At 41.2% G+C, this 22910-nt stretch overlaps 1 long non-coding RNA gene across 4 annotated transcripts in view; it reads right to left on the bottom strand.

Moving 5' to 3' along the window:
- The window catches only part of LOC138752622 (uncharacterized), a 45816-nt gene that overhangs the window by 13420 nt on the left and 9486 nt on the right, over nt 1-22910 (bottom strand). For 2 of the 4 annotated variants that reach the window (XR_011350773.1, XR_011350774.1), the window contains exon 2: nt 705-900. This is a non-coding gene — a long non-coding RNA (uncharacterized lncRNA). Of the gene's footprint in view, nt 1-704; nt 901-5128; nt 5208-17776; nt 18083-22910 lie in introns of those variants that run through there. The other 2 variants (XR_011350775.1, XR_011350776.1) reach the window with 2 other exon arrangements.

Genomic DNA, 22910 nt, shown 5'->3' with positions numbered 1-22910 from the left:
GGACCTTCCAGGTTTCTGGCCTCATGATATGCTTTAACAAAGGCACGAGGCAGTCGTTGCTGTCCTGAGATTCTGCAGGAACATGGAAGTGGAGCATGTTGGAGAAGTCCAAGGATTCACAAAATTTTGGAACACAAGCCCGTGCCGCCAATTACACCCGATTAACCTACAACCCCCAAGTAAGGTAGGAGGAAACTGGAGCCCCAGGGGAAAATCCACGCAGACAAAGGGAAGAACGTACAAACTCCTTACAGACAACACGGGATTTGAACCCCAGTCTCGATTGTTGGTGCTGTAAGAGCATTGGACTAACATCTACGCCAACTGTACCATGTAGAAAGGAATAAAACAAATTACCAATTATCAAAACTAATATTGACGCAAAATAAGTTACTCCCTTTTACAATAGATAACCTTTCCTTTAGAGAATGGGAGAAAAAAAAGGATCAAAAGAATAGAAAATTGTTTTTCAGGAAATAGATTATTATCCTTTGAACAAATGAAAGATAAATACAATATAACTCAAGATACAGTGTTGGCATATTACCAATTGAGATCCTACTTGAAGGACAAATTAGGAAGCAGTCTGAGGCTACCAGAGGGAAGTAACTTTGAATATGTGATTACAGATACAATGATAATCAAAAGATTTATAACAAATATGTATATTAAACTGCAAGAAAAGGAGAATGAGGAAACTGTACCATGAGTGAGCTTATGGTTTCATGATCTTCCTTTTCTTCCTCACACTCATCCTCCATAGAAGTGACCTTAAGTTTATGGAGCCTCTTTTATAAGACCCTGAATGTTGCTTTGCCAGAAACCAGATCACAGGCGATGTCTCCCAATCTATTTCTCCCACTATTTCTCCATTGTGATTCTTCAACTTGACTATAGATCCTATTGGATGATCCAGAAATATTTGTTAAAGATCAAGGAAAACAAGTTGAATGTATAAACAAGACAAACCTTTAACACAAAGTTGTGAACTACCTGACAAGCTTTGTTAATCTATTTTATTGTATGTTCAGCTACAGTAAAAAAAAGATTAAGAGAGGGTAAGGTTCACAGCAGAAGGGATGGTGGCTTATTTGGGGGAGGACTATGCACTCTTGGCCATTAATACAATCGGCAAACATCTTCTCTCAGATACAGATAATCGTGTGGCGTCAGCGGGGCTCAATGTGGAAAAACAACTGTGAAAGGTTTATAATTGAAAGAGAGTTAGAAGTTAAAGGCAGGGCTAAATCAGGGAAGTTCTCATCTAAAAAGAAAAAAAAAATGAAATAAATCATTTAGGAAGTAATTTATTGATCTTGTCGAAGCCTTTTAGGGTTTTCTTCTGAAAGATTCTGGAAATATACAGAATGCCATACAAGTTGCTTAGAGAGTTTGATTTTGCAATTGGATCAGCAGGAAAGATTATCTAACTTTTTTTTGATAATTGTAGATCATTGTTTTTGTGCTATGAGATTATAAGGATTGTACTCAGAATACAAAGAAAAGGTTATCATTCCCCTTTTCAAAGACAGGTTCGTTTACACCCAGTATTGGTAGTAATTCTCCCACAATAAATCAAAGTGAGTGCAGTGACAGTGTGGTTAACTTGCTGGTCTTAGAGCTTCAAGTTCTGGAGACATAATAGAGTCACGAGTTTGAATCCCATGCTGGGGCATTTCATTTCAAGTAATTAAGTAAACTTTGATTTTGTTATTTTGGGGAAAATAAAAACTAGCTTCAGTAATATTAACACTGAAGTCAGTAAAAACAATTTGGTTCATTCATGTCCTTCTGGAAGGGAAATCAGCCATTCTTACCCAATCTTGTGGCTTTGATGTTGGAGCAAATAATGGGGTTGGTTCTCAGTCAGGGACGATTGGGTATGGACAATAAAGGCTGGGTTTTCCTGTATTGTCTATCTCTGTGATGAAATAAACGTGGAAAAGGTTGTGAGTGCAAATTATGGGGGAAGAGGGGAGAGAAGGGATTGAATTGCAATTCCTACTGAACCAGCCAAGCCTCTCCTCCTGGCTCCATCGGAAAGAGTTTACAATGCTTAGGAAAACAATATTTTTGAAATGCTTTTAATTCAGAAGCCCACAGGGGGCTTTCTCCACTCGGTCTAATTTCCAAAGGGTTCCTGGTTTGGATATTCAAGGGACTTTACACATGGTGCCCAAGATACAGAGAATCAGGGTGTTACAACCCCCTGCTCCAGTTTTATGTTGGAATGCTGGATGCTGTGCAAAGTATGTGAAGATGAAGCATGGAAATGGTTGATCAGGGAGTTCAGAGCAAAAGTAAGGAAAACCAAAAAAAATGAGATGATCTCATGGGTTTGGAATGCCTGTGCAGAAGAATAAATGCATAGGAAATAGGAGAATTGAAAAATAAATCCAGGGCCACTGAAAGGAAAATTATCAGTGGAATATTAAACTGAGTTCTCAGATCAGCCAGATGGCACATTTGAAACAGCTAAACTCTACAAGACATCTCAGAATTTGAAACCCAGTAATAAAAATTAGGAACTTACTTGTGCTTCTTAGACAATTTCAATGGAATTCACAAGAGAAGAATGCAGCAACACTGCTGATATTACAACCCAGAACAAAAAAGAATGAACTGTGATAACTTGGAAAATATTGTTAAGAAATTTGAGCAAATGATGCTTCACTCAACAGAGAGCAGAGCAGGCAATATAATGGAAGGTGCGAGGGATGGTGAAATCTTGAGTGAACCAAGAAAACATGGAAGAACTCAGCAGGTCAGGCAGCATCCGTGGTTAAGACCATGGCTGAGACTAAAGTGGGAAAGGAAGATTTCAAGTATATAAAGAGGGGAAAAGAGAGGAGAAAGCTCTGGGGAGGGGTCAAGACAATAGGGGTATTAATCAGAAGGTGGAAGAGAGGAGAGACAGTGGGTGGAATGGATTAGAGAGAAAATTGTGAAGAGGAATAAATTATGAAGAGATGGTAAAAGTAGAATCAGATTGAGGTAGGTTTACCTAACACTGGAAAATTCTGTGTTCATGCCATTGGGTCTAAGGTTGTCCAAAATAAATGTTTAGATTTGACCTCATTCTATGAGACTGTGGGAAATGGCAAAAGAAATGAAATGGCTGGCAATGGAAGTTTTATCTTGCACCCACAGGCAGAGATCAGGTGCTCAACCCAATCTTCCTTTGCACTCACTGATGTAGTGGAGGCTGCAATGACTGCATCAAATACAATAGATTAGGTGGAGTTTGGCTTGAGTTTCTTAATCATTTCTGATGGAAGATGCTTGGAGCTTCAGGTATAAGTTGTGGTTCTTTATTGCTTGGAAAGTTGACGGTTTGTAGTCTGCTCCAAATAATCCTGCCTGATCTTTTAATATCCCAAGCATTGGTACATTGTTGCCAGTGCAGTTATTCTCAAACTGAAATGCCTTCCCCCTTTAGTAGTCCCCATGGCACTATTCAGAAAAGGAATCCCAGAGTTCTACCAGATGTCCTGTTGAATATTACTAAAGCAGGTGACATCATCATTTATTTCATAACTGTCTGTGAGATTCACTATGCATAGCTAGGCTTCAGACTTTCTTACACAGCAAGTGCAGCTGTTGTCTATAAGTGAATAATCAGCTGTAATGTACTCTAGGGCATTCTAAAGTGATAAAAGGTGTTAAATAAATGCAAGTTATTCTTCCTCTGGCAAAAGGAGGCGGGGTTTGACCTGAGGTTCTTCAAAGTTCGTGACAAAAGATGCTTATCGCTTTAGGTGTAGGTTATGGTTCTAGTCTCACAGGAAGTTGTTGGTTCACAGCCCAATTCCAGAAATCTGAATTGCTAATTCAGTGACATTTCAGGGCAAAACTGTAACCATATTTAATGTTTCATCCCCTCTTCCCATCCCCCACTGTCTGCACCAAATTATTTTTCAAAAATTCTAGGCCAATATGATACGCCCTAATAACTAGTTATTCTTAAAATTGAATGAAAAAATGTTAGAAACTCTCGGAGGTGGTGAAATAGAGGGGTTTCCCAGGCTGAATCCACAGTTTCTCTAGCATGGCTGAGAACAAAGGAATGGCTACTGGGCATGCGCGAAGACATGAGGCAACTTCTTATTTGTTAAAATCCTGTACTGATCTTCTGAGCTCTTTTCTAAATAAGCAATTTCTTGGACTAATTCACCCATCTCCCTCTCATATTCTTTCCCTACTGTTTTAGTATATCCAAATATTTGACCCCTCATATAAGATTTGAGGTTGTTCCATAAGAGGAATTTATCTGGAGTAGAGGTACAGTTGGCCTCACAAAACATGTCTATCTACACTCTTATGAAACTACAAAACTCCGGCTTCTTTAACAGCAATGCATTAAGATGCCATCTGTATACCATCTCCTGTTTGTCTGGAATTTCAATTTTAACTATCAGGGATGAGTGATCTGAGAGAAGTATTGCCATGTACTCAGCTTCCATGATCCTACTCTCGATATGGGCTGATGCTAAGAAAAAATATTTTCTAGAGTAGGATTCACGCTGCCTTGAGTAGGAGTAGTCCCTCTCCCTTGGATGCTTCTGCCTCCATACATCTATCAAATTAAGCTCCTTCATACCATCAATGGTGGTGAGTGCTGCTTTTGTTTTCACTATTTTCTTTATTGACATCCAAAACAGGATCCAAACAGAAATGAAAATCTCCCCCAACTAGAATGTTCTCCCTCTCCTCTGCCAATCTTAGGAAAATGTCCTGCATAAGTTTTTCATTGTCTATGTTGGGGGCGTATACATTTAATAAGGTTGAGGATTCCGAGTATATTTGACAGTGTACCTTTATAAATCTACCTGCTTTGTGCTTTGTTTGCAGTCACACCCTGCACTCTCACCAGAACACTATCAGAATTGCCACCCTCCTTGCCTTCAAACTAAGCCACCTAGCCACCTATCCTCTTTTTAACTTTTGATGGTCTCATTCTGTTAAATGGGTTTCTTGAAGGAAGGCTAGGTCTACTCCCATTTTCTTAATAGGTGCCAAGATTCTATTTCTCCTGACTGACCCATTTAAACCATTAACATTAAAATGAGCAAACTTTATGCTCTTAGCCATTGTCTCAGGGGTTGATAGAGCTGTATTTCTTCTGTACCTCTACAACCCTAGGTCCCCTCCTCATTCAACTCTTTGTCTTCACCCGTCTACTCCTGATCGCCAGACCCATGCCAGATCTTGGGGGGAAAAAAAACAAAGACTAAAATAACTAGCTAAGGAAAAATAAAAAGACAAAATATAAATGAAAATTAAGGTAAAACAGTTAATTAACCCCAAACACTTTCCCATCCAAATTCTTGCCACGCGTTACACCACCCTCCCTTGGAGACTATGTCCTCTAAATCATCACCATCCCCCTCATTATTACAGGCTGTACCCCTCGCACCCATCTTTTCTTCCATCCATTTCCCTTGGACTCTCAGAATGTTTTCTCTTATCACTTCATTTTTATTTAACTAAACTCAATATTTATACTTATTTGCACCAAAAAAAACTTTACATGGCATGTATTTATATTATTGTGGGATAATCTCCATTTTGGCTTTTGTTTTTCTTTCTCCCACAAGCATAGGCAAATCCTCGGCAAACTGCTGTGCCTTTCCAGTGTCGGTTTAAAAACTTCCTTTCCCCCCTTCCCCCACCCCAGTAGTACCACTTTCAGGGTGGCTGGGAATCTCAGCATCTCAGTACGCAATCATATCCTTTCTGTTTTATAAGCTTTTTGGCTAGCTCAAGCACCTTCCTGGCCTTTATGAGCGCTGCACTGATGTCGGGGTAGAAGAAAAACTTGTTCCTCTCTATTTCTATCGGGCATCCCCTCCTTCTTGTGCTGGCCACTGTTACTCCCAATATTTTTTCCTGTCCTGGTAACACAATAGATGGACAGAACGTGATTTCTGTCTGGGACCTGGTTTCTGGAGCAGGGACCTATGTGCCCTCACTATTTCCACCCTTTCTCCATATCTGTCTTTACCCAATACTTCAGGGATCCAACTTTGGAAAAAGCTCACAGGGTTCTGCCCTTCAGTACCCTCTTTTACCACACTTTTTAAATATTATTTCTACTGTAATTTTCAAGGGCATCTAACTTTCCCCATATATGCTCTCTCTCTCCCTCATCAATGTGTCCAGTTTATCTTCCATGTTGGGTATCTTACCTTCACTGCCCCCATTCTTTCCTCCACCTCTGACATTCTCCCCATTAGGCCTCAGAGGGCACCCTGCATCTTGTCTAGTTTTCCCCCCCATGTCCATTGCTTGGAGAGATGCAGAGGGCACCCTGCATCCTGTCTAGTTTTCCCCCATGTCCATTGCTTGGAAGAGTCTGTCCTCCACGAGGCCCAGTGCCTTCATCACTTCCCGCAGGGAGGGCTCCAAGTCCCCCGCTTGCTTTGCCTCACTAGTGTTTTTTCCCTGGGTCTCATCGCCTTATAAAGCTTTCCTCCATCACGACCCTCAGCTTCTTCACTCTCGTTGCTGGTGCTTCCTGTCTCTCTGGACCCAACGCTGGAACCGCCACTGGGATTCCTCGCAGAACCCAAACTATTAACAGTTGCTCTGTGACAATGTAGAGAATTTTAAGGAATAACCAGAAATAGAATTGAACATAAAGTATCTCTTTAAGCAGATGATTTATTGCTTTTTAGTTCAAATCTGGAGGTTTCTATACCAAATATATTAATTATGCTCGCTCAATTTGGACAATTTTTTGGGTTATAAAGTAAATTTACACAAGAGTTTAAGGTTGTACTGTGGCGGCGCACATCCTCATGGCAAACCAGCCCCGCTTGTATCGCCACGTGGTGGGGCAGCCATGGGGAAATGGCGTCATCAGAGGTTTCTCTCTGACTCCAGCATCCCTTCCAGCGTGCACTTTGGTCAGCAATTATGATGTCACAATGCACCAGGTGACCGAGCTCCTGCTGCCCTTATAGGGGCGTGCTGAATTTGAATAAGAACAGTCATTAACAACCCTCAACGTGGTGGCTGTGTTTCTTCCACTGCTCTCACCGCCACAGTGGTGACCCCGACGAGCCCAGATGTTTTTCTGGACTCAAAAGACCATGGATTCAGCAGATGTTAACGCTGTCTCCATCAAGCTTCCTCCTTTTGGACCCAGCGACCCAGAACGTGGTTCGGGCAGGCGGAAGCACAATTTTAACTCCACAACATCTCCTCAGACGCCACAATGTTCTATCATGTCGTGAGTGCTCTGGACCAAGGTACGGTAGCGAGGGTGGACGACATCATCCACCACCCTCTGGCTAAAGGCAAGTACATCGCCCTCAAAGAGCTGCTGCTTGGAACTTTTGGGCTAACTGCCCAGCAACGGGCTTCCAGGCTCCTTCACCTAGATGGGCTTGGGGACCGTAGTCCGTCGGCGCTGATGGACGAGATGCTGGCCCTGGCGGAAGACCACAAGCCTTGTTTTCTCTTCCGCCACATATTCCTGGAACAGATGCCAGAGGACATCCAGCTGCTCCTCACAGATGAAGACTTCTCGAACCCGAGGAGAGCAGCAGCCCGTGTGGATGCCCTCTGGCGCACAAAGAGGGAGAACGAGGCAGCCCTCAACCAGGTGGCATGACCAGGAGCCAGCTGACTGCAAGCCACTCCCAAGACCAAGCTAGAGGAGGGCCAGTCAACCTGGTGTTTCTACCACCAGCGCTGGGGAGCACAAGCCCTTAAGTGCCTCCAGCCCTGCGGGTTTCAGGGAAATAACCAGGCCAGCCGCCGTTGATGGCTGCAATGGCTGGCCACACAAATAGCCTCCTTCATGTGACGGACAGATCCACCGGCCGCCAATTCCTTGTGGAGACAGGGGTTGAGCTGAGCGTCCTTCCCCCCACAGCATTAGAGTCTCGCTCCCGATCTCGAGGTCCAACCCTGCGGGCGGCCAACGGCTCCACCATCAGGACCTATGGCACCTGCAGGGCACAGATCCAGATCAGGAAGGAGAAGTGCCACTGGAGTTTCATCCTAGCTTCCGTGGGCATTGCGCTGTTAGGGGCCGAGTTCCTCAGAGCTCACGGCCTACTGGTTGACATGAAAGGCAAAAGGCTGGTCAATGCCCGAATGTTCCACTCTACCTGAATGGACAAATCAGAAGCCCGCAGGCCCGAAATCGCCGCCTTAGCTGCCACCGGGGACGAGTTCGATGAGATCCTCCACGAATTCACCGCCATCTTAGAGCTACGGTTCAACGCTGCCCTGCCCCAGCATGGAGTCTTCCACATCGCCACATAGGGTCCCCCGCTGCATGCTAGACCCAGACGGCTGCCGCCCGAGAAGCTCCAGCAGGCAAAGGAGAAATTCTCCAGGCTCCAGGAACTGGGAATCATCCGGCGCACGGACAGCGCCTGGACATCGCCGCTCCATATGGTTCTGAAATCATTCGTGGGCTTGTATCACCACATGGCGGGGCAGCCATGGGGAAATGGAGTTGTCAGAGGTTTCTCTCTGACTCCAGCATCCCTTCCAGCGCGCACCCTGGGCAGCGATTATGATGTCACAATGCACCAGGTGACTGAGCTCATGCTGCCCTTAAAGGGGCGTGCTGAATTTGAATAAAGACAGTCGTTAACGACCCTCAACGTGTTGGTTGTGTTTCTTCCACTGCTCACACCACCACAGTACATAAAATACATATGTCTAAACTTATATTATCTCATTTTTATGCAGAGGTTAACCCATTATGTGAAAAAAGCAAAATTTTTGAAGCCTCATTGATTCATATGTTTTATGAAGATTTTGGGAGAGTATCTTTCAATCTTTATCAATAATTTTTAAGACTAAAATAGACCCATACCCTTTAATTGCCTTGTTTGGTTTTTCTCGCAAACCGGATAAACTTTTGTTGGCATCTCAAGAGAAAGTTTTAGCTTTGAGCACATTGATAGCCAGATGAGCAATTTCAATGAAATAGATAGATGAACTCTCAGATGAACTCTCACTTACTTGTGCACAGTGGCTACAGGATATAAATTAGATACCATATTAAAACTACGGGCCCATCAATAGAATACTGTCACAATTGGCAGTTTTAGGTAATTTGGATGCTCCAGTGATGCTCTGTCTGTCCTCTGAGTCACAACTTGATTCATTTTTCTACTTCTTTTGGTCCTATTAAGCAACCTTGATTAGAGGGAGGGGTTAGATTAGTATTAGCTTTTTTTCATTTTTTTTAAATATGTTGATCATATATGGTTTAATTACAACTGTCCTAGATCATAACAATTACTTAGATTTTATATCAAGCTATGATGAGTGTTGGTATAATGTAACTCAAGTGGTTTATATTCATGATTATTTTAACAAATAACGTCAACTTAACAATTATAGATGAAATTTGTTGTAAGCTGGATTTATATGTATAGGATATGTTATTCCTTTGTTATATTAGTAGAACATGAATATAGGATTATTATGTTAAAATAAAAATATTTTAAAAATAAACATTTAATGGACAAAGAAGTAAATTAGAAGTACAGTAGACTCCCACATTACAGAGTGATCACAGTCAGAGAAAATCAGCCATAATCATGATTTTCTATCACACGAACTCTTTTTTTTAATTTTTTTTTATTTTTCACACCATAAACCACATTAACCATGATACACACTTTTTCCTTTTCAAACATATACAGTGCCATTTTCTCCCCCCCCCTCCCTCCTCCCATCCCGCCCTCCCTACCTCCCCCCTCCCATCCATTTAAAGTACAAAATCTAGGATACATTAAACCAGTCAAACAATGTTGTCATTCAATAAAAATAAACAAGAAATTCCACTGAGTCAATTCTTTACATTTCCTTCTCCTTTCGTTAATTTAGGTAGTGAATGTCCCCGGTAGGTTTTCGCTATTGTGTTTCATGTAAGGCTCCCATATTTGTTCAAATATTTCAATATTATTTCTTAAACTATATGTTATTTTTTCTAATGGAATACATTTATTCATTTCTATATACCATTGTTGTATTTTCAAATTATCTTCCAATTTCCAGGTTGACATAATACATTTTTTTGCTACGGCTAGAGCTATCTTAACAAATCTTTTTGTGCATCTTCCAAATCAATTCCAAATTCTTTGTTTTTTATGTTACTTAGGAGGAAGATCTCTGGATTCTTTGGTATATTGTTTTCTGTAATTTTATTTAATATCTGGTTTAGATCTTCCCAAAATTTTTCTACTTTCTCACATGTCCAGATTGCATGAATTGTTGTTCCCATTTCTTTTTTACATCGAAAACATCTATCAGATACTGTTGGGTCCCATTTATTTAACTTTTGAGGTGTAATGTATAGCCTGTGTATCCAGTTATATTGTATCATGCGCGACCTCGTATTTATTGTATTTCTCATCGTTCCAGAACATAATTTCTCCCATGTTTCCTTTTTTATCTTTATATTTAAATCTTGTTCCCATTTTTGTTTAGTTTTACCATTTGTTTCCTCATTCTCCTTTTCTTGCAGTTAATATACATATTTGTTATAAATCTTTTGATTATCATTGTATCTGTAATCACATATTCAAAGTTACTTCCCTCTGGTAAACTCACACTGCTTCCTAATTTGTCCTTCAAGTAGGATCTCAGTTGGTAATATGGCAGCGCTGTATCGTGTTATATTGTATTTATCTTTCATTTGTTCAAAGGATAATAATCTATTTCCTGAAAAACAATTTTCTATTCTTTTAATCCCTTTTTTCTCCCATTCTCTAAAGGAAAGGTTATCTACTGTAAAAGGGAGTAACTTGTTTTGCATCAATATTAGTTTTGGTAATTGATAATTTGTTTTATTTCTTTCTACATGAATCTTCTTCCAAATATTGAGTAGATGCTGTAATACTGGAGAACTTCTATGTTGTATCAATTTTTCATCCCATTTATATAATATGTGTTCAGGTATCTTTTCCCCTATTTTATCTAATTCTAATCTGGTCCAATCTGGCTTTTCCCTTGTTTGATAAAAATCTGATAGGTATCTTAATTGTGCGGCTCTATAATAATTTTTAAAGTTTGGCAGTTGTAAGCCTCCTTGCTTATACCATTCTGTTAATTTATCTAGTGCTATCCTCGGTTTCCCCCCTTTCCATAAAAATTTCCTTATTATTTTCTTTGACTCCTTGAAGAATTTCTCTGTCAGGTGTATTGGCAATGCCTGAAATAGGTATAATATCCTTGGAAAAATGTTTATTTTAATACAGTTTATCCTTCCTATTAGTGTTAGTGGTAAATCTTTCCAATGCTCTAAATCGTCCTGTAATTTTTTCATTAGTGGATAATAACTGAGTTTATATAGTTGGCCGAGATTTTTATTTATTTGTACACCTAGGTATCTTATTGCTTGCATTTGCCATCTAAATGGTGATTCTTTCTTAAATTTTGAGAAATCCGCATTATTCATAGGCATTGCTTCACTTTTATTTACGTTGATCTTGTAACCCGACACCTCCATATTCCTTCAATTTCTTATATAATTCTTTTATTGATAGTTCTGGTTCTGTTAAGTATACTATAACATCATCCGCAAATAAACTGATTTTATATTCCTTGTCTTTTATTTTTATCCCTTTTATATTATTTTCTGTTCTTATCAATTCTGCTAGTGGTTCTATAGCTAACGCGAACAATAAAGGTGATAGTGGGCATCCCTGCCGTGTTGACCTGCTTAAGTTAAATTGCTTTGATACATATCCATTTACTGTCACTTTCGCCAATGGTCCCTTATATAATGCTAACGTCGAAGTACTCGAGATGGCAGAGGTCGACAGCATCGAGTCCATGCTGCTGAAGATCCAGCTGCGCTGGGTGGGTCACGTCTCCAGAATGGAGGACCATCGCCTTCCCAAGATCGTGTTATATGGCGAGCTCTCCAATGGCCACCGTGACAGAGGTGCACCAAAGAAAAGGTACAAGGACTGCCTAAAGAAATCTCTTGGTGCCTGCCACATTGACCACCGCCAGTGGGCTGATATTGCCTCAAACCGTGCATCTTGGCGCCTCACAGTTTGGCGGGCAGCAACCTCCTTTGAAGAATACCGCAGAGCCCACCTCACTGACAAAAGGCAAAGGAGGAAAAACCCAACACCCAACCCACCAATTTTCCCCTGCAACCGCTGCAACCATGTCTGCCTGTCCCGCATCGGACTTGTCAGCCACAAACGAGCCTGCAGCTGACGTGGACATTTACCCCCTCCATAAATCTTCGTCCGCGAAGCCAAGCCAAAGAATCCAATTAATATACTTCTCTGGTAAACTGAATTTTTGCAAAACTTTGAACAAATAATTCCATTCTACTCTGTCAAAGGCCTTCTCTGCATCTAAAGCAACTGCTACTGTTGGCGCTTTACTCCCTTCTACTGCATGAATTAAGTTAATAAATTTACAAATATTGTCTGTTGTGCGTCTTTTTTTAATAAATCCAGTTTGGTCTAGATTTACCATTTTCGGTACATGCTCTGCTAATCTGTTTGCTAATAGTTTAGCTATTATCTTATAATCTGTGTTAAGTAAAGATATTGGTCTATATGACGCTGGTGTGAGTGGATCTTTCCCTTGCTTTACTATTACTGTAATTATTGGTGTTTTACATGAATCTGGTAAGCTTTGTGTTTTATCAATCTGGTTGATTACTTCCAGGAGGGGCGGAATTAATAAATCTTTAAATGTTTTATAGAATTCTATTGGGAATCCATCCTCTCCTGGTGTCTTATTATTTGGTAATTTTTTTTATTATCTCTTGTATTTCTACTATTCCAAATGGCTCTGTTAATTTATTTTGTTCCTCTATTTGTAGTTTTGGTAGTTCAATTTTAGTTAGAAATTCATCTATTTTCCCTTCTTTCCCTTCGTTTTCAGTTTGGTATAATTGTTCATAGAATTCTCTAAAGTTTTCCTTGATCTCCTTTGGATTATATGTGATTTGTTTGTCTTTTTTTCTTGATGCCAATACCATTTTCCTAGCTTGTTCTGTCTTAAGCGGCCATGCTAGAATTTTGTGCGTTTTTTCACCTAGTTCATAATATTTCTGTTTTGTCTTCATTATATTCTTCTCCACCTTATATGTTTGTAGTGTTTCATATTTTATTTTTTTATCTGCCAATTCTCTTCTTTTAGTTGTATCTTCCTTCATTGCTAATTCTTTTTCTATATTTACTATTTCCCTCTCCAACTGCTCTGTTTCCTGATTATAGTCCTTTTTCATCTTGGTTACATAACTTATTATTTGCCCTCTAATGAATGCTTTCATTGCATCCCATAGTATAATCTTATCTTTCACTGATTTCGTATTTATTTCAAAATACATTTTAATTTGTCTTTCAATAAATTCTCTAAAATCCTGCCTTTTGAGTAACATGGGGGTTAATCTCCATCTATACATTTTTGGAGGGATGTCCTCTAACTTTATTGTCAATATTAAGGGTGAATGGTCCGATAATATTCTAGCTTTATATTCTGTTTTTCTTACTCTATCTTGCATACAAGCTGATAACAAAAATAGGTCTATTCTTGAGTATGTTTTATGTCTTGCCGAGTAATATGAATATTCCTTTTCCTTTGGGTGTTGTTTCCTCCATATATCCAAAAGTTGCATTTCTTGCATCGATTTAATTATAAATTTGGTTACTTTGTTCTTTCTGTTAATTTTTTTTCCCAGTTTTGTCCATATTTGAGTCCAAATTCAGGTTGAAATCCCCTCCTATGTTCCCTTGTGTATCTGCTATCTTCAAAAAAATATCTTGCATAAACTTTTGATCTTCTTCGTTAGGTGAATATACATTGAGTAGATTCCAAAACTCTGAATATATCTGACATTTTATCATTACATATCTCCCTGCTGGATCTATTATTTCCTCTTCTATTTTAAATGGCACATTTTTACTAATTAATATAGCTACTCCTCTTGCTTTTGAATTATACGATGCTGCTGTTACGTGTCCTACCCAATCTCTCTTTAATTTCTTGAGCTCCAATTCAGTTAAATGTGTTTCTTGCACAAATTCTATATCAATTTTTTTCTTTTTTGAGTAAATTTAGCAGTTTCTTACTTTTAATTTGGTTATGTATTCCGTTAATATTTAAAGTCATATAGTTCAGCGTAGCCATTTTATACTTTGTTTATCTTCCCTTTCCGTTTCTCCATCATTACCTTTCCTTCTTATCTATTTCTGCTTTCTTGTTTTGAACACTTTATAAGACAACATTTCTAAAACACCAAACATTTATCATACGAACTCTTGACAAAAATTTAGAAAATTTGTTATTTCTATCACATTTTGTGTATATTTTGTTTTTTTCTCACAATGTTTTATTCTTCATCTCATTTTTTTTAGTGATTTGTGAATTCCATAATTGTGAATTTCTGTTCCTGAAACTGCCATAATGCAGTGGTACATTATTCTAAGTATACAGAAATTAAAAAAACTAGGAGCAGTAAATAAAGCCTTTTGACCTTCCTTTCCTCTGCTAACCTTTTGCAAGAAATGCAACATGCCCAGACATAAAAATTAGGTTCTGTTGCTCAGGTTTGTGAGTGTACAGAACAATGGGTCAGAAGACAAGTGGGATGAGAAACAGAGGCAGTCAACAGGAATATCAGGATTGCACTTGCAGATAAGACTGATTGTAGAGGGAGGGTGCTGTGGGAAAGGCCCACAGTCTTGAGTTCTTCCATTGCTGGGCATTGAGGAGCTGAAACTGAGGGAAGTTCCTCAAACAACAGAGGAGGAAAAAGTAATAAGGTGCCACGGGATGACAAATTAAGTTAAACATTTTTAATTTAAAAAAAAATTAAATTTAGACATAGAGCACAATAACAGGCCCTTTCGGCTCATGAACCTGAGCCACCCAATTATACCCAATTGACTTACAACCCTGGTACGTTTTGAACGGTGAGAGGAAACCAGAGCCCATGGAGAAAACCCATGCCAACAAGGGGAGAACATACAAACTCCTTACAATGTACATGAATAGGAATGTATAGATATGATTGACACTATGAGTGTGAGAAGAGGTTGAACGGTTTTCTATTTTGTAAATAATTTATTGAGAATGGTCTATTTTTGGAAAAAAAAGATTGCAGGCTTCATGGGAGATATTTTGTAAGGATACAATGCATTCCATCTGAACATATTAAATGTACTTATAGTCATGTTTGCTGGGATTCTTATATTTTACTGATCAACAAATTAAAATACTACCCAGATTTCATCCACAATCAGTACCCCTTCCCCACCTTCTCCTCATATCCCTTGACTCTGCTATGTTTAAGAACTCTATCTACCTCTTCCTTGAAAGCATTCAGAGAATTGGCCTCCACTGCCTTCTGAGACAGAGCATTCCACAAATCCTCAACTCTCTGGGTTTCTCAACTCCATTCTGTTACAGGATATGTTAGAGATCGATGTGGAGGTAGTGTGGGTTGTACTTCACGAGTAACCACAAAAGACATCTCATTTAAAATGCAAGAGCTTTGTTGAAGTGAGACATTGTTGCACCGGTTGGCTTTACAGAGACAATGGAACTGCTTCGGAAAAAACCTTCACAAGGAGGTGCAAATGGAACATAATGTTGATTATGTCCAGGCTCAGGATGCTGATAAAATCTTTCGACTATTGGATTTGGAGCCCTGGAAGAAGTCATGTAGTTTTAACAAGCAGAGAGAGAATAAACAAACAAGTGATTTCTCCTTTGGAGAGAGAGGTCAGTTCTATAGTAGAAGTTGAGGCTGCAAAATGGCAATCTGCCACACTTGTTGAAAAAACCTCATTTTGAAGTCAGGTTGTGAGTTCTGAGTTCAGCCTGTTCAAAACCTTTGTAGTCCTTACAAGTGGAAATGGCTGGCTATAGTGTTTTTCCTGAAAGAAGGGAAACAAAAGGAACTCTGTGGTGACCTGGAAGAAGAGGGTTATCATTTGGAAAACCCCTGATGGGGCAAGACAATGAAGTGATTGATTGGAGGAAATCAGTTTGTTTGTTTCCAACAAGCAACAAGTATCTAAATGAAATCAACAAGAACCTTCCTGAGCGGTAACCATTTAAATTAAGCTCCAGAGCCTGGTGAAGATTCATAAATGTTAAATTCTGTGCTCAGTATGAGAATTGCCTCATACAGGTGAACTTAGAGAAGTGAAAAGAGAATGATTGAACAGTGAAACAGACAACTTTCCTGAACATATATACATCACATAAATGTGTGCTTAGAATTAGAAGGGGATTAAATTAGGTTAAGTTAATAGTAATAAGTTAAAAATTGATCTTGTTATTATGTTTAAAAAAATTAAAAGCAACTTTTGTTCAAGTAACCATTGTCTTGGTGAATTTCTACTGCTGCTGGGTTTTCGAGTTCACTGGGCTCGTAACAAACTCATAAATGGCCTACTCCTTATTCTGAAACTGTGGCCTCTGGTTCTGGACTCCCCCAACATTGGGAATGTTTCCTGCCTCTAGTGTTTCCAATCCCTTAATAATCTTTTATGTTTTAATCAGGTCTCCTGTCATCCTTCTAAATTCCAGTGTATACAAGCCCAGTCGCTCAAATCTTGCAATATATGACAGTCCTGCCATCCCGGGAATTAACCTCTTGAACCAACGTTGCATTCCCTCAATAGCTAAAATGTCCTTCCTCAAACTTGAGACCAAAACTGCACACAATACTTCAGGTATGGCCTCACCAGGGCCCTATACAACTGTAGAAAGACGTCTTTGCTTCTATATTCAACTCCCCTTGCTATGAAGGCCAACGTGTGATTAGCTTTCTTCACTGCCTGCTGTACCTGCATGCTTACTTTTAGTGACAACACCTAGATCTCATTGTACTTCCCCTTTTCCTAACCTGACACCATTCAGATAGTAATCTGCCTTCCTGTTCTTGCCACCAAAAAAAGGATAACCTCACATTTATGCACATTAAACTGCATCTGCCCACTCACCCAACATGTCCAAGTCACCCTGCATTCTCATAACATCATCCTTACATTTCACACTGCCACCCAGTTTTGTGTCATCTGCAAATTTGCTAATGTAACTTTTAATCCCTTCATCCAAATCATTAATGTACATTGTAAATATACATTAGTGCCCCACTAGTCATTGCCTTCCAGTCCAAAACGGACCCGTTAATGCCTACTCTTTGTTCTTTGCCTGTTAACCAATTTTCTATCCATGTCAGTACCTTACCACCAATATCATGTGCTCTAATTTTGTCCACTAATCTCCTATGTGGGACGTTATCAAAGGCATTCTTAAAGTCCAGGTACACTACATCCATTGGCTCTCTCTTGTCCATTTTCATAGTTACATTCTCAAAAATTTCCAGATTAGTTAAACATAATTTCCTCTTCGTAAATTCATGCTGACTCAGACCAATCCTGTTATTGCTATCCAAATGTGCCGCTATTTCATCTTTTATAATAACTCCAGCATCTTTCTCACCACTGATGCCAGGCTATTTCTCTCTCCCTCCTTTTTTTAAAAAATGGGACAACATTAGCTACCCTCCAATATGCAGGAATTGATCCTGAATCGATAGACCATTGGAAAATGATTACCAATGCATCCACGATTTCTTGAGCCACCTCCTTAAGTACCCTGGGATGCAGACCATCAGGCCCTGGGGATTTATCAGCCCCATCAGTCTACCAAACACCGTGTTCTACCTAATGTGAATATCCTTCTGTTACCCTTTGTCCACTATATCTAGGAGATGGTTTGTGTCTTCCCTAGTGAAGACAGATCTGAAGTGTACCTGTTCAGCTCTTCTGCCATTTCCTTGTTCTCCATAATAATTTCACCCATTTCTGTCTTGAAGGGCCCAACTTTGATCTTAACTAATTTTTTTTCCTCTTCACACATCTAAAGAAGCTTTTACGATCTTCCTTTATATTCTTGGCAAGCTTTCCATATCTCATATTTTTTAGTTATCTTCTCTTGCTTTTTAAAAGTTTTTCTTCAATGTTTAGCTTCAATGAATTTTACAGGTAAATTTGGTATTGTGGTTGGTGTGCTGTGCAGCAATCGAAAGAAAAAAAACCCACAGAAACTGTGACTTTATTGGAACTGTCCGAGAGCTTATCAGCATGACTCCCATGATCCTTTACCCCCCCCCCCCTCCACCCAGACCATTGTGATGTCAGCCCAGTGCAAGCCTGCACCTCCATGACCCAGTTTGCTTGTGGATCAGTGCAGCCCACTACAGTATTGGAAACAGTCTATAAATGTAGCCTGAGTTTTAACCCACATTGGAAAAGAAAACAATATGTATTCAGACAGAATATTCAAAATGCATCATAATCCCATATGTATTTATGTCAATAAAGATCAAGGTTAAGAGTGAAATATGGAATATTAAAGGAAATATGAAGGAAAACATTCTATTTTTCCAAATATATTTATTGAGCATCTGTCTTGGGTAAACTTATACCTCTCATTTTGTTCATTTTAGATTGGTCACAGTGTTTTAGCTACCGAAAGAAAATAGACACACACACCGAGAGCAGTTCAGTTTATACAAATGTTTATTACTAATTCAAAAGCTGATTTCACACTACAATATGCAAGCCCTTCCCAACTATACTTATCAACGCTTGGACTGGTCCCAACTGCCGAAGCGAGGCAACAACTGCACACTTGTAGTAGGTTGTCAGGGCGCTGGTAGCAGCTTCTCCACCTCCCCCGACCGGGACGTTGCTCGGACTCTGGCTGTTCTTCCTTCTTGACAAGGGGTGTTCCCACCCCTCGGAGAGTCTAAACTTCAGCAGCAGGACCACAGACTTTTATACCCCAAAAACAATTAATCATGCACCCACTCCCTCTAACATTTGTCAGTCAAAATCAAAGCTGAGCATACTATTCTACAATTTAGAAGATTAATTATTATGGAGCAGGATGCTATGATATCCTGGTTTATCTCGTAGATACAAGGACTCATTAAAACTTCTTGAGCAAGACAGGTTGTGACCAATACGTCAATTTCAGAGTGTCGTATTTGACAACTGCTTTCCCTGGGCCTCACGGTGGAATTCCATTTCAAAGTGTATCTTCAGATAAGTCCCCATGGCTGAGTTTAATTACATCTGCTAGTTCTGAAAGTAAGGTGACCTGCGTGTGGACCCAGTGTCGTCAGTTCCACATAAGCAAAAAGCATCTGAGTACATGGTTTTAATCCTCCATTACATTCCACCCCTTGGTCACAATCTGTCATTTGCGAGGCCTAACCAGTATTTGAGTACAGAGGGAGCGAAAAAAGAGAAATCAAAACAACAATTACAAAGATAAGCAATGACGCGAGCAACCAACGGAGGATAGTGTGGCCCACTCCCCCAAATGTAGCAGTTAGCCATGAGAAAGGATTCCAACCAAGGCTCAAATTATCCTTGTTGGCCACAATACCCAGATACTGGAGCTCACGAACAGATTTTGAAACATGCTGAACAATAACATATTTATATAAGCTGCACTTGAGGCTGGTGACCGAGGACTTCCTTGGTGTAATGCATCGGACCGTGTTTCCCACTGGGAACTCCCTTGGAACGTCCTCGACATTACAAATCCAATTGCTGGCATCAAAGCAGCTGTTAAGCCAGATCACCAGGAGTGTAAAATGGAGAACCTGGAACAAAGAAGCCTGACACATGTCACTCACGATACCATAAGCGTTCAGTGTTTAAACAGACTAAATCATCCTGTCCCTCAATAGCTACCCACCGAGTGTTACCCTGGGCAGGTGTCACTATTTCCCCTTTTACAGGAGGGCCACTACCTGTTGGTGCCACCCATACCTTTTGTCCAACATTCTCTAGTTCGGGGATGGGGGGCATTGACTGTTATTCCTCTGGAATAGGCTGTAATTCAGGAGCGTGAAGAAGTCGGTGGAAAGGTGTACCTCCTTTTAAAGGGCGATGATTCAAATTGTCGACTGCCTGCTGCAGCACATGGCACCATCCCTTCTGGGTCCCCAGTGATGTTAACAAATGAATTTGTTCCTTCAGTAAGCCGTTCATTTGTTCAACTAACCCGGCAGCCTGCGGGTAATAAGGAATATGGTGGACCCATAAAATACCGTTGTCATTTGCCCAATCACAGATTGCTTTCCCGGAGAAGTGCGAGCCATTATCAGAGTGAATCTCCTCTGGAACATCATAACGATAAATCAAATGGTTTTGTCCTTGGATAGTGCTAGCTTGGTCAGCCGTCTTCGTGGGAAAAGTAAAAACCAGGCCCGAAAAGGTGTCAACCATTACTAGGACGTAATATTTACCCATGCAGTCTAGCATGGGGCCTATGTAATCAATTTGCCAGACCGCAGCTGAGTGAGCACCCAGTTTTATTCGGCCATGCGGACCAGGTGGAACGGTATGGAACTTCACAAGCTGACATTCTGGGCATGTACATATGACCATGCGGACATCATCCTTATGGATGGATAAAGCATGTGTACGGGACCACATAGCTGATCCCTTCTCCCCCAAATGACCACTCTGTTCATGTGCCCATCGAGCCAGGGGGACGGTATCAGCACAGCTGATAGTGGCAAGCTGATCTGCTACTGCATTATGTTGAGCCATGTTAGTCGCCATATTGGTATGGGCATCAACGTGATAAACGGTTATCTCACGATGGTGGGAAGCATCCCACAACAGCTGCCACAACTCTTTGCCCCATACTGGGCGGTCATGTATCATCCAGTTGTTCTTTTGCAAATCAGGCATCCATACCACAAGTCCATTAGCCAAAGCCCAGGAATCAGTAAACAGGCGAAGAGGGTGATCATGGGGATCTAGTGGTAAAGTGACTGCCTTCAACTCAGCATACTGACTGGAGCCACCATCCCCCTCCTCCGATAACTGAGTTCCTGACCTAGGATGGTAAGCCACCTGTTCGTGTATGCGGCCCACCCCTTCAGGCCCTCTGGTCGCACGACTCTGAATATACCACTTCCATTTAACAATAGAAGACTGCTGAGCCCGCCGGATCTTTAGATTAGCATCATTAGCCAGGACCCAATTCATTATAGGAAGTGCAGGTCGCAATTGAACATCTGCATCACCTGTCATTCTTTCAGTCTCTAGCAGGGCCCAGTAACAGGCTAGTAACTGTTGTTCAAAAACAGAATAACGAGTGGCAGCCTCAGGCATGGTACGTGACCAGAATCCTAGTGGGACTCGGCGACCCTCTTGTTTCTGCCAGAGGCTCCAGGAGGCCACATCATCAATATAATGGTGAATTGAGAGGGAAGGCGATACTGGAAGGTGGGTGAAAGTATACTGGCGCCCCTTCCAGGTAAAGGCGAACTGATCCTGTGAGTCCTCAGCTATAAGAATACTGAAGAAGGCCTTAGCGAGATCAATGACAGCATACCATGTTCCTGAGTTCCCAGTAGCAATGTTTTCAATAAGAGTGACAATGTCCGGAACTGCTGAAGCAAGTGGTGGGGCATGTTTGTTCAAAAAACGATAATCAACTGTCATTCTCCAGGAGCCGTCCGGCTTCTGGACCGGCCAAACAGGGCTATTAAAGGGCGACGTTGCGGGCCTCACTACCCCTTCTTCTTGCAGAGCATCGATGGTGGCAGTAATCTCTTCCTGCCCCCCAGGGAGATGATATTGTGGAATGCACACTGGTTTCATGGGGGCTGGCACCATCACAGGATCCCACTTAGCCTGACCCACTACTAGTTTTTTTGTAATAGTTCGAATTCCAAATTCAAATCCCCCTTGGCTAGTATTAAGGGCCATACCGGCCAACATATTAATACCCAGGATACACTCGTCAGTAGCAGCCACCAGGGCATGTAACCAAACAGGGGAAGGGCTATCACCCACCATGGCACAGACTTTTATTTCCTTTGCCAGGGTGACCGCTCCTCCCAACCCCTCTATTCGAAAGGCCGGTCCAGTCCAGAGGTCTGGATTACCAGGAATCACCGAGTGCTCTGCACCGGTGTCGACCAAAGCCAAGTATTGGCGATCATTACCCCCACCCCAGTGGATTGTTAACGGTATGTAGGGCCGCGGATCCCCGTGTGTGCGCCGTGTCTCGATGGAGTAGACACGGGAATCCTGCCCACACCTTCAGGCTTCAGAAGGGTTCGGGGGCTTCCAGGACCACATGCTATTGTTATCTTTAAGAGCCTGTTTAACCCATTGTTTTACCTCATCATGAGTAACTGGAGCAGGAGAAGCCAGCTCGATAGAAGCAGCAGTGGGAGCAGAAAGCACAGCTGGGCCAGGAGGACTCAGCAGCTGGGGATGATGTTCCCCTGCTTTTTGCCTAAATCGATCTCCAATGGCAGCCAGCTCTTTTACAGAGAAATCACGGATCATTGACTCCTTCCGACCCCTGTTCCCACTTTGGCTCACAGGGTCCTCCACCCAGTCTAGGGGAGGAGGTGGAGGCCATCCAACAGAGGGAGTAGGCCATAGAGCATAAGCAGGGGTTTGGGTATTTTCCCCTGGGTCCACATGGGAAACCGGGGTATCTATCCCTTCCATCTCTACCCTTACATCATCCCCCCTTCTGTCTGTTTGGGAAATCTGCTGCCTTATAGGGCGGGCATGAACAGCAGATGGAGAGGGTAGTATGTTAGACACATGCTGAGGAGTATCTGCATTATTACCATTGTCATTCCAGATATTCCCATCCCAATCCTCAATTACATCAGGATCGTCACCATTCCTTATCATGGCATGAATACGATATGGATCGGGTTCTACTCCATGCCTTTCCTTATCTGCACAGAGCTGCTGCCGGAGTTTAATATTACGGCAAATCATTTGGACATGCTTATCTTCCCATTCTTTGGCTCTGTCCTGACTGGTACGAACAATCTCGCTCATCATGGAACAGCATTGTCGCAGGACTTCTAGCTCCTCCTCTAATTG

Source organism: Narcine bancroftii, chromosome 2 (genome assembly GCF_036971445.1).
Source record: "Narcine bancroftii isolate sNarBan1 chromosome 2, sNarBan1.hap1, whole genome shotgun sequence".
NCBI lineage: Eukaryota > Metazoa > Chordata > Chondrichthyes > Torpediniformes > Narcinidae > Narcine > Narcine bancroftii.
Note: the sequence above shows the minus strand (reverse complement) of the source record. Positions and strands in the feature narration are given on the sequence as shown.